Source organism: Phasianus colchicus, chromosome 8 (assembly GCF_987193195.1).
Source record: "Phasianus colchicus chromosome 8, bPhaCol1.hap1.1, whole genome shotgun sequence".
Lineage (NCBI taxonomy): Eukaryota > Metazoa > Chordata > Aves > Galliformes > Phasianidae > Phasianus > Phasianus colchicus.
The window spans coordinates 5,813,330-5,825,578 of record NC_143443.1 but is presented as its reverse complement, the minus strand read 5'-3'; positions in this window follow the sequence as shown (position 1 = coordinate 5,825,578).

The window sequence follows — 12,249 nt, the reverse complement described above, 5'->3', positions numbered from 1 at the left end:
CTGTCCAATAAAATTCATGGTTTGAGTAGTCTCCTAATGTTCAGTCTGAAGTTTCTTTTCCTGCTTTCCTCCTGCTATGCCTGCATCTGCTTTATGTGTCACCTTAATCCATCCTTGTCTCTTCTTTATATCCTTCAGACATCTGATCTGTCAGTCACAGACTCAGCAAGGACTACAGATGCTGCACTGGTATCTATCTGTGAAATGCAAGAAGCAGCTGTAAGATCTGGGAAAATACTGCTCCCCCCAATGCTTCTCTTCGTGGTACTTTGGCATCATTTTTGTTTGACTATGTCTTTCTTTGCTCCTGTCCAAGTGTTTGGGAACAAACCAGAAAAGTATATATATTTTTTCTCCAAAGTTACCCAACATTTTCAACTTTACAAATGTAAAAGCTATTCTTGTTTGAAAAACATTCAAATTTGTACCTGCACTCATTTCTCCTCTGATGTTGCAGTGAGCTGATCCTTAGCGTGTTTGCCCATTAGCTGCTCATGTCTGCTTACATTCTGGGGCTTTGCTGCAGCCCAAATCAAGTTCCTCATTAGCTCCCTGTTGCTTAATTGCCTCTCAGAGCTAAGACAGCAGGAAACACATCTTCCATACGCTCAGAAATAGTTTCTGTTGCTCTCAAAGCGGTGTCAGATTGGCAATCTGATTTGCTGACAGTTTAAGTGTGGGTTTCCATCATGCTGGGCACTTTTGTCACATTGGCCACAGAAGAAGGATATTTCGAATAACCTGTCAAGTGTTTTGGTTTGGTAATCTGTAAAGGGATCAGCATCATCCCAAGCAGAAGAATTGCATGTGAATGCTTTACTTAAACAGGGAGGCAAATCTCTCCGCGGAGAAATAAAAACATGTTTGCAGAATATATTATATGTGACATATTCCAGTGACAGGATGCAAATCGGATTGTATCTTCATAATATCTAAGTGAAATTCCACTGTCTGTTAAAGAAAGCTCTGGCATCTGGCAATTTCATAATGACTTACTAGAAAATTATCACAAGGAGGCAATTCTGAGTGAAGTATGAAAGAGGCATTGGTGTCTGGAGACAAACAACATTACACTGCCCTGGCTGCTACTTTTCCAGGTGATATAGAAAATTCAGAGAAGACACACCTAGAATAATCACATTATGTCTTAGATACTTATATTCCTGTGCCTAGACTATAGCCTTGCTAGGTAAGGCTGTGGGGTAGAATTTATTACTGCTCTTGCCCATCTATTCTCATTGCATTCTTTTATTCACAAGGGATTCCATTTGTAAGAAGCTTCCATTCTTTGCCTTAACATTTTGAATGTCTGTGATATTTCAAAGTATAGAAATCACTTGAGTACAAGGGGAAAAAAGCTCATTTTCACAGCATAGATAAAGTCAGTGAGAGGCACCAGGCTGAGCCTGATTCTGCTAAGGGGGGATGGGCTTAGGCAACTGCTGGGATGGGACACGCCAGTGCTGTCTTGGAGTTTTGCTGGAGTGATGTCTGAAGTAATCCACAGGTGGAGGCAGAAAAGTGAAGGCAGTGATTTCACTGTGCTTTTGTCACCTGGAGTATCTGCTGAACCTTCTGTTGTCAGTGCTACTTCAGAGCAGCATGTGGCCCATGCGTCCCTTATCAGCAGGGGGCTGTTGGTGAGGTACAAAGGGCAGTGGCTCCTGCTGCTGCTTTCAGATCTATTAAACAGCCTTAGATATTTTGGAGCAGAGCTGAAAGGATAATCCACAATTAATAATACATCAGATAACTGTTTTTGTTTTTTGGTCTTTGCTCATGGGTCTTCTGAGAGTACTCCTACAATTGTCTTGCTTATTTTGTTTGAAAATGTTGTGAGTTGCTCTCAGGACGAGGGTTGCCTCTATTAAAGTTATTAGATAAGTATCTTACTTTCTCCTTTCCCTCTAGGAAGGAGGTTAGGTCAGTAAATGGAATAAAATTCTTAAGAAGCACTGTGATTCTTCAGCTCACCCAGTAAGTTTGTGCTTAGAAGCTGTACCAAAGCTGTCTGGAGAGTTTGCAGATCCAAGGAAAATGAAACCTGGCTGCTAGCCATGCAGGACAGGGCGGTGGGAAGCATACCCAGGAGGATGTGCCGAGACAACTCTTGCTGAGAGCCCTGTAGCTGGTGGGAAAATGCATGGGATTTGCTGTCAAAACGTGATGGGCCTGCTGGTGTCCTGGCTGTAATCACAAACAGTGTGGTTATGTAGGTTAGAGTCAGAATCAGAACTTGTGTTTTCTCCAGCAGTTTGGCAAAGTGGATATGTATGTTTTTCTTTTCTTCCCTCCCAAAGCATGGTAAGGGTCGAGTTTTCTTTGAGTTTCAGTGAGATAGTGGCACCTACATGAACATCTTTCTTGGTGAATATATGTAATTGACTTAACGTTAAATGTAGCAATAGAATGAAAAGGACCTCAGATCTGTAGGACCCCTAAGAGTTTTCTAATCTTTATATACAGGCTGAGGGAACTGGGCTTGTTCAGCATGGAGAAAAGCAGGCTGCGGTGTGATCTCATTGCAGCCTTTCAATACCTAAAGGGAGCCTACAAACAGGAGGGAAATAAACTCTTTGAAAGGGTAGATAACTGCAGGACAAGGGGAAATGGTTTTAAGTTAAGGGAGGGAAGATTTAGGTTGGATGTCAGGGGGAAGTTCTTTACTATGAGAGTGGTGAGATGCTGGAACAGCTGCCCAGAGAGGCTGTGGATGCCCCATCCCTGGAGGTGTTCAAAGCCAGGTAGTCTGGGGTCCTGGGCAGCCTGGTCTAGTATTGAACGTGGAGGTTGGTGGCCCTGCATGTGGCAGGGGAGTTGGAGATTCATGATATTTGGGGTCGCTTCCAACGCTGGCCATTCTGTGATTCTGTGATATCAGTTCTCACTCATATCAGTAACACATGTTTTTCTTCCACCTATACACTGCCTGAATATTATGTACTACATGTTGCATGACCTGAACTTTTTGTATGGAAAAGAAGGCTGTTTTGGGCAGGCTTCTGCACTATGGACATTATTGCAGTGGAAGGGAAATGCAGTAAGCTAAAAGATGTTGAATAGGTGCTTTGAAGGAAGGCACCTCTAAACGGGGACAAATAGGAACACTTTGCCTCCTGAGAAGGTTTTAGGATTTCAGTGTGTGTAAGCTCCTAACAGTGAACTTAAAAAGACACTTTCCATTTCCTTGATTGCAGCTATATTTAAAGAAGATAGCACTTGAGAATGAAGAGCGGGAGGCGGTGACCTTGCCTTACCCACAGCACAGGTGGAAGCCATCTCCTCTTACTGTGGTGTAAGTCTGCTCTTGCTGTGAGGCTCCTTTTGATTTCAAGGCAAAAGGCTACAGCCCCCATGCAGGAGACCATTGTCCTGCATCTCTTCCCATCTGCACATTAACTAGAGAAAAGGCATCTGATTAATGTCCCTACTGTTGTCGTAAATCAATCTGCATGTGCTTAAACAAGTTACATCAGCCTAATGGGAAAAGATGTGCTGGGACAATTAAAAGAATTAACCCAGAGCAGGGAGATCAATACCGTGGGATAATCTGTTGCTGGAGTGTGATGACCAGGTGCTGTGGCAGTGCTGGCAGCCAATTTCTCTCATGAGGAGCTTAATGTGTTTCCTGAGGATCTGGCTCTGGTGCTCCTGGGCTCCGAAATCCTTGAAGGCTGATAAGGTTTCATTATTTTTATTATTAATCTTTGTTGCTCTGAGGTGGAAAACAGTTTTGTGTGAATGAGTTTGTGTGTGTAAATAAGTCAGCTTGTACCTTTCCAGCCAGTGGAATTGGAGCATAAGCAATGGGATGCAATTGGTTGTAGTGATTTTATACTGTTTGGGCAAGCTTTTCTTCTTATTCAGTGACTCAAGAAGGTTGTCTTGCAATGTTTTTCTAATGCTTTAGTGTGTTGCCTAAGTCAAGCAGTACAAATGGTTACCAGTGGAAATCAGAAACTCGCTTTTAGATTTAGATTGCAGTGGTTGCCATGGGAAATTTAATTCTTCTTTATGAAAAGAGAATAAGTTTGTTTTCTTTTGTTACTTTTTCTCTTGACGTATGAAAAGTTGGAGTAACAATGTGTTTATTGGGCTTATGTCCTTAGAGCGTGCAGTGCAAGCTCTTACTGAAGTTCAAGGGAATTGTACAGGAGTCCTTGAAAAATGGATCCCTGTCTTCCCCAGCCAATACTCATTACCTGAAACCGGTTCAGCCGAGCCCTGTGTGAGTTACTGAAAGCCTCCAGTCCTTTTCCCTTGAGTTTGCTTGAGGTTTCACTGCAAGATAAATCCCCTGTTTCACTGGCAAACTTCAGAGAGACTGCTCATAGCTGGAAAGTGCTGTCAGAGTAACGCAGCTGGTGGTGACAGAAACCCTTCTCCTTTCCTGTTGATTTGATGTAAAGGAAGTTGAACTATATACTAAAACTCAGTGAGTCATCAGAGCCTCTGTTGTGTGGGTATGTTTCAAAGAAAGGCAAGAAAGCCAAGAGATCAATGGATGATGCAAAGGGGCTCCCACAACACTGTGGCTGTGACTTTTTGTTGCAGCTCTGTTATCTTCCTCAGACAGAAACTGGTATTTTTAAGTCACCTTTGTTCCAGCCTACACCCAAAGCAGGACCAGCTGCATGCTATTACAGCAGTGAGGAGTTATGCAGGGACTGCTCTTGTGAGGGTGAGAGGTGTTTATGGGAACTCCACTGTGTATCTCAGAACGTGTGGCATTGGTATCGTGGTGGAAGCCACCAAAGCCTAAAGAGTGAGGTTAAAATGCTATCAGTGTTGCCAAGAAACTAAGCGATCAGCTGGCAGACCTTTCTTTGCTAAGTGCTTCTCTTGGGTCAATGCAAGTCAGCTCAGAGCTGGCACATAACAGGGAGCCAGGCAATGAATCATCTAAGGGTGTAGGCATCTGCTGTGCCTCACCCCAATAATGAAGCTGGCTTAAAGCTTCCTATAGAAAGTAACTTGAGGTGGAATCTACTTGGTGCACAAGTGCTTTGGGCACTGACCAGTATTAGTGCTCAAGTTTGCTCCTCTGTAATTACCTACCTTTACCTGATGGATGGCAGGGAAGCTGGCTGTCCTGCACTCCCTCTTATACGTATGAGTGAATTTGTCTTTGTACTGTACTTAGAGACATGGAAATGCTACTGTGAGATAACAAAAATGAATGGTAACCCCACTTCACCTGCTTTGCTTTTGCTGATTTGGAGTCTCTTGGCTGTGAAGTAACGTGCAAGGTGAGGTTTTGTGGCTGATTCTCAGAGTGCAAGTTACATTTAAGGAACTAAATTCTGCTAATGAGGATTGAAACGCAGGTGTATTTTGCTGGCTGGAGAGCTGTTCAAGTACTGCGTGCTGTTGTGTAATGGATCTCAACTGGTAAACCTTACCAGGACAGGACAGAGATTAAGGGTTAGTGCAAACCTGGCTCTGACCCTCCCCTCGCAGGGATCCAGATGCCTGTGTGAGCACAATGCCTTCAGCAAAAATCTATATTCATTGAACTTCTGACCCCAGTCTCTGAAGTAATGCCAAGTATGTTTAGCACACATACAAATGATGTGGAAATCATTATTGGCTTGTTCGTGACCTGCTGAAATATGGTTCCCCTCTGGGAGCTCCGTTTGCATTTTCCTGAGTCGCTTTGAGTACTCAATCTTTCACTGGACTCACATGCTACACATTGAGCACTGCTGTGCTTTTGTTCAGGGTTACCTGCTGTTGCCTGCTCACTCCTTCCTTGAATTTTCTCAGGCAGCAGTAGTAGGGCTCCTGTGTTCTCCCCCACCCTGTGTTTACACTGTGAGTCCAGAATGGCTCTTGACACAACCTGCTTGTGCCATGCTGCCATGTTTGTTCTGCCTTCTCTTGGTGCCTTCGCCACCCAGGTGAAGGACATACAGACTTGTTTGGGGCTGTCAGGCAGCTGCACAGACACAGATGGCTTGCAACTCTAATGGCAAGGCTTCTTCCAAAATGAGGTTTCATTTCTCTTCTTTTCCTCCGCATGCACACGTGGGCACTGGTAAAGCTTTTCTCTGAATGTCTATCATGAGAGCCCCTTCCTTCTCTTCAGCACAACAACAAGCTCCAAAAGCTCACAAACCTTTCTAAATTATTTAATTGAGAGACAGGGAAATATACACTTTCTTTCTGAAGACTTTCTCAAACTACAAATGACAAGACTTATTGATAGTCTTTCTATTTACTCTTTAAAGAAAGAAAGATGTTAATGGCTGGGCTCTTGCTTGCTGGAGTATCCCTGTGTGTTTGCATGGAAATGATCAGAACTGTGTCAAGTCTTACCTTGCATCAGTCTTGAAATGTTCTGCATGTTGATACTTCAGCTTTGCAACTTACTGCTTACTACTTTTTTTTTTTTCCTTCTATTGTGCTTATTAATAAAATCAGTCTGCTTGGGAATCCTACCATTGCACTGAGCTCAGGTGGCTAGGAGCTGGCCATGCTGTGCCTACGTGTCTTTGATGCTGCTTTACATCCTGCCATTCACTTTGTGCATAGTATAAGGGCAAATGTTGCTAAGTGATTCTTAGCTTTTCTTGAACCTTTCTCCTTTTTGTGTCATGGGAAAGCTCTTTGTGCATGACAGACAGCTGGAGTGGTGTGTGCCCCATGGCATCCCACTGCTCAGGAGTGCATATCGTTCTCGGGACCGAGGCAAGCAGGGCAGATCTGGAGCAGGGCAGGAGGGAATCAAACCTCCTGCTCAACTGGACCATGTGGAGGAAGCTTTCAGGGCTCCAAGGTTTTCTTTTGTGTCGGTGTGCAGGTGTGCGTGCATGTGTTTTCTTTCTCTTGAAACTTCAGCCATCTGGGAGATGCTTTCAACATAAGCTTGTGCACCTGTGATGCTCTCCAGCATACCCAGGGCTCTGGATTGTGGACTGGAGGTAGCTGAGATGACTTATCTCACAACATTTGAGAACTTTCTGCCAAATTAATGAATATGAATGCATCCATAAAATAGTATGGAAACTGTATGGGAGTGGCAAGGTAGCAGTCTGGCCCTCGGATTTGCTGGAAACCCACAGAGGATCCAGACAAGTCCTTGATTGCTCTAGTTTTGCCTTTTCATTGGAGATAATGTAAGTGGTGCTGATCATGGCAACCTATTCCTCTGAAGCCATCCTGAGTTTTTTGAGGTGTTGTTCTGCTGCTGATGTAAGGCAGAACTGCATGTGTTATCCAGACTAATGGTAAAACCTGCCCTGTGGGGATCAGTGGGAATACTGCTACTGACTGCAGTGATGTCTGAGTTCTTTTATACATTAAAGGAGGGATCAAAATCTGCAACAGTCTTTTAGAAATACTCATTAGTCCTTGGATATCATCTATAGAAGTAGTATAAATATTATTCAATGCTGTGAGTTCCTGCATCTGCTTGAGTTCAGCAGTCTGCTTTGGAGGAGCTGTCACTGACTTGGCTGCCATTTTTGTGGTTGCACGCAGAAAGGCTGACATGACCACAGTGGAATATTTGCTGTGCTGGTGTCCTTGCAGTGTGCAGAAAATGGATTCAGCCCTTGCAGTGGTTGTCCAGCACTTTAACTCAGGTTTTTGGGCCGGTGGCTGTTCCAGAGGAGATGCAGAGCCTGGCAAATGTGGGATTACCCACTGACCACAAACTTGCAGTGCCTGTCTGCCTCCTCACACCTCATCTGCCTAAATTTGTGTGTGTGTGCAAAGCGTTCTCAAGCTGCAGCTGGGAGCCAAAGTCTACTGGGGCTGAATGTGGGGAGCTGCAGCTTGTAGTCTTCTGGAAAAGCCGGGGCAGGTGCGCTGGATGTCCGTGGTACGTGGGGAACAGACAGGAGCGAAGAATGAAGCGTTTTGTTGCCAATGAGTTAAGTGTTAGCTGTATTGCTGTAATTGCAGGGAGCTGAGTGCAGTGGCAGCTTACCGGCCGGATCTGCAGCTGCACAAAGAACCCAGGACTCTTCTCTGTCAGGCCCTGGTAAGCAGCTCAGTTCAGGGCTCTCAGAGCAGATTTGTGGCAATTTAATGCCACCTTCTGGTTGCGAATGTAACAGCAGAGATGCTCCTTAAAAAAAAATGAATTCATTGTTATCTTGGTCAGCTGGCATAACCAAGTACCTAACTACTTTAATAACTTTCTCGAACACTTAGATATTAATACTTATACTGAGTAACGTGGAGGTTTTCTCTTGCATTTAAATGGAGAAATAACACTGACGAAAGCAAAACGACCGCACTGCGATCTGCTGCAGAAAACCTTGAAGGGAGAGAGCTGAGGTTACAAAAAAGGCTCCCTGCCCTCACTATGGGCAGTGTGCTGCAGTGATTTCTGTGTCTCCGGAGAGAAGGCCCAGTTTTCAGTAAGCAAGTACATATTTGTCCTCCCAGAATGTTGTTGAATGATTTATCACTCCTTAAGGTTTGCTACTTTTTGCTATTTTTTAAAAATATTGAGATAGCCTTTATATCTGGCAAAGGAGACTTCCTTCCTCAAGGGATGCAGTTAATTGAGTGACCTTAGAATAGTGTCATCAGAAAAGAAGCAAGTGACATGAGCTTCCCGTATTGCTCATGAATCCCGTGTATAAACTGTTCGCTGGTTGTGATTAAAGTCAATAGAGATCATGACTGGAATCAATTTGATATCGCAAGGTTAAAGGATACGAAATGTCGAGGATGCAATGCAATTACCGGCAGCCCTGTGAGTGCTGTGGGGGGGAAGATCTCCATGACGGGGCTCTTTGCTCGTGACTCTTTCCCCGGTAGGGGGTGCAAAGGTATCGCGTATTGAGAGGAGAAAAGGCCTTTTCTTTTCAGCCCTAGATCTGGTTATCCGCTGCCTTGCGTTTGGGAAGTCTTTGACAGCAAAGGAGGGCGAGAGCATAGGAGATGCCGAGTGTAAGCAGATGGAGAAGCGTTATTTGATAGAATTTAATTTCCCTTTGCACATATGCCAGTTGCTATATGAGATGCAGCCTGGCAGGGAATGGCGTTCCTTCTATTTACTAGAACTCTTCTATTTACTAGTTAGTGTTTTATTGTTACTGACAGCACAGCATTTGTGTCTCTTTTTTGGTGTGAAAACATATTTTATTTTCATATTTGGGCTATGGAGCAGCTGCTGCTTTTTCATTCCTCATCACAAAGCTCTGATGCCACCTTTTGCATATAAAGATTTTCTTTTCATAAGTAAGAAGAAATTTGCTTATTGGTGCACATCAAGAAACAGATTATACCCAAAGGTTGGCATAGCTCCTTTGTTTAATATTTCCTCTTGCATTTTTGGCTGTTTGCTATAGAAACTTCATTCTCTGATGAGCACTAATTTACTGCTCTAACAAATTGTTCTTGGCATACATATGCTCGCACTAATTCTACACAGAAAGACCAGCTTCTGCTATACCTCTGAGATTGTGATGACAGCTACATGTTTTTACAATAATAAGTTGTTAACAATTGTAAAATAAACTGGGTAGATACAGTATAGGGTGATAGTAGTGGTAGAATTACTTGAAAGGAGTTAACAATTATCAGGCAGACTTTTTTTGTCTAACAGTTCATTTCTAGACAAATATGGTTATCTTTGTGCTTGATTAAACATTTGCTTCTTCCAAGCGTGTTCACTTTGTTTTACTTCTTCCTCATATAAGAATTCTGTTTAAGTTATTTACTTCAACAGGAATTTTGTATGGGAAAGCCTTAATTTTGTATTTTCTAAGTGTTCTTGAGGATCATAATAAAGATTTTCTCTCTGAGGATGGATATAGAGTATTTTATGATCATTGGAGATACTTGAATCTTAAAAACTCAACTTTCTTAGAAAACAAATTTAGCTCTGGTAGAGCTGGTTTCCTCTAAAGGGCAGTCTGCTCATATGCTTGGATAGCATTGTCAGCTGTCTTTATTTGCTCCCAGTTTGTGGAACCCAGATTTCACAGTGAAATCTGCAGCATTTATGCAAGAGCACAAAGCAAACAGCAGCTGCTCTGTCTGGGCTGCTTAGAGCTGATTAAGCTGCAGTGAGCTGTGCTGCCTGTGGCTGTTGGCCCGAGGAGACCCCGAGTGAACTCCCTGCAAGTTCCCACAGGCAGTTCTGTCCTGTAAGTCTGAGACAAATCAGAAGCCGAGCCGTGCCTGGGCTCCTTTGACATACAGGGGGTTGCAATTATTGCAATTGTAATTTAGAAAGCTACTGCAGCAGTCTGGTGCTGCTATGGCTGTGAGGGAAAAGAGACCTGCGGGTACCCCTGAGCAAGGGTGGCTTTGTAAAGAGGTGGGCTGCCTGCATCATACTGCGTCTGCTCCTCCTGCTTCTCAGTCCACAGTGTCTGACAGGCAAAGCTAACTTCATTATTCCCAGGATGAGATTACCCAAGGGTGATAGATATATATAATTTTTTCCCCTGCTGTAACATGCGATGGGAACTGACTCTTCACCTTTGGAGTCATACTGATGGAATATATGTCGTTTTCTCCAGGAGACTAAAGACAGTGCTTGTTACCCAGGAAATGTAATTGTGTTTGTGTTATGTATTCCTTCCTGGCTCGCTGTCCTGTATTTTTTATCTTTGATCACAGGCTCTGTGCCCTGATGAGGCTCTGCTGCTTGGCTGTAGGCACACAGAGGGCCCCTCAGAAGGGCTGTGACTGTGACAGCAGCCCTGGCTGCAGCCCCAAGGGCACACATGCAGGTGGAGCTGTCTGTGGGGTGGGAAATGCCTTTTCCCTCCAAAGAAAATGTCTCACATTGGGTTTCTGTCTCTGATTTTTGAAGCAGTGTCTGTACCATTGCTGGTAAGGAAATATCGCTATCCGAACACCAGGCATAGGTGATGAACTTTGTGTCATTTTAGTGTATCATATGTGTATTTCAGAGGACCTGTGAAGGAGTTATGGGTTGTGTATGGTATCTGGATGCTGTCCTGTGTTGCCTATGCTTTTGCAGCACGGTAGATATGTGAACCTGCAGCCCAAAAGCTGGGAAGTCACCAGAAGTTCAGTGCGAGGTTTTAGGAGCAGTACATGCAATGGTTACTGTTTCTGTCCTTTGACCTCTTTCTGTCATAGCTGAAACAACGTGACAGGTTATCTGACACATTGAGTTTAAATATGGTTTTGCACTGATTTATATCTGGTGTGGTATGGCCTTATCGCTACAGGAAGGTGTGGAAGACCTTGAAAAAGAAAATAATGCAATACAAATGTATTTAATAACAGGTCAACGGATCTTGGTGTTCTGTGAGAGATCAACGTTACTTTCTTGTAGCATGCAGCCTGTTCGGGTCTCATCTGCAAGCCTCTCACAGGGAGTGTCTGTGTGCCCCTAGTCAGGGGTCTGCAGGAATGCTGCATTGTCAGGAAGGTTGTCAGTGAGCCACAAACTTGTCTATGTAACTGCAAGTGATTTCATGTGCTATGGCCGCATTTTCAGTGTCTGTCAGTAGATTTTATTTTATTTTATTTTTTTTTTGTGTGCCCCAATTTCTTGTCTGTTTCTCTTTCCATTCTACAAATGACTACGTGGAAAAGCTAGATTAAAAAGTCGCATAAGCTGCTTTAGCCAGTCATTAGTTTAAATATACTGAGTAAACTTTCATATGCAACATCAATTCAGTAAATGGAGGCAGGTCACTGCATTAAATGGACCCATGGGTGCTCAGGCCATCAGATGCTTTCCCTCTGCAAGTGGTGCAGGGATTGCCCTCTCTCCATCGCTTACCTCTTGCTAGAAATGGTCTACTGGGGAAAAAATTTGATTTGCCAAGAAGTGGACTCTTCACTAGTTTATCACAGTTCACTACCTGCACATACCTTTCTGGGAACATAGAAATAATAAAAGCTAACCAGAATGGGTGTGAAACTCTATCTCAATCTCTTCAATTAGTCCTTTGTTATCATTACCAAAGAACATGAGAATGGCAAACTTCCACTGTAGCAACAAAATAATTGCTTGTTCCATTACACTGGTGTGGCTTGGGAGCTTCTCCTGGGCATAGCTTATGGGATCTTCTGCTACTTCAGTTTGGTTATGAAGCAGCTAATGCAAGCAACTCCTGCCCATGCTGCAAACAGAGATATTTTCTTCTATCCTAGAAGAATATATGTAACTTCTTCAGGATTACAGGGACTATCTCTTCTTGCAGTGTACTGCTGATCTCTTTCCTCCAATTTCAGAAGGTTGTAGGTAATCTTTGTGTGTGAAATTACTTCTGGATGTCCATGAAGCAAAACGCAGAACCT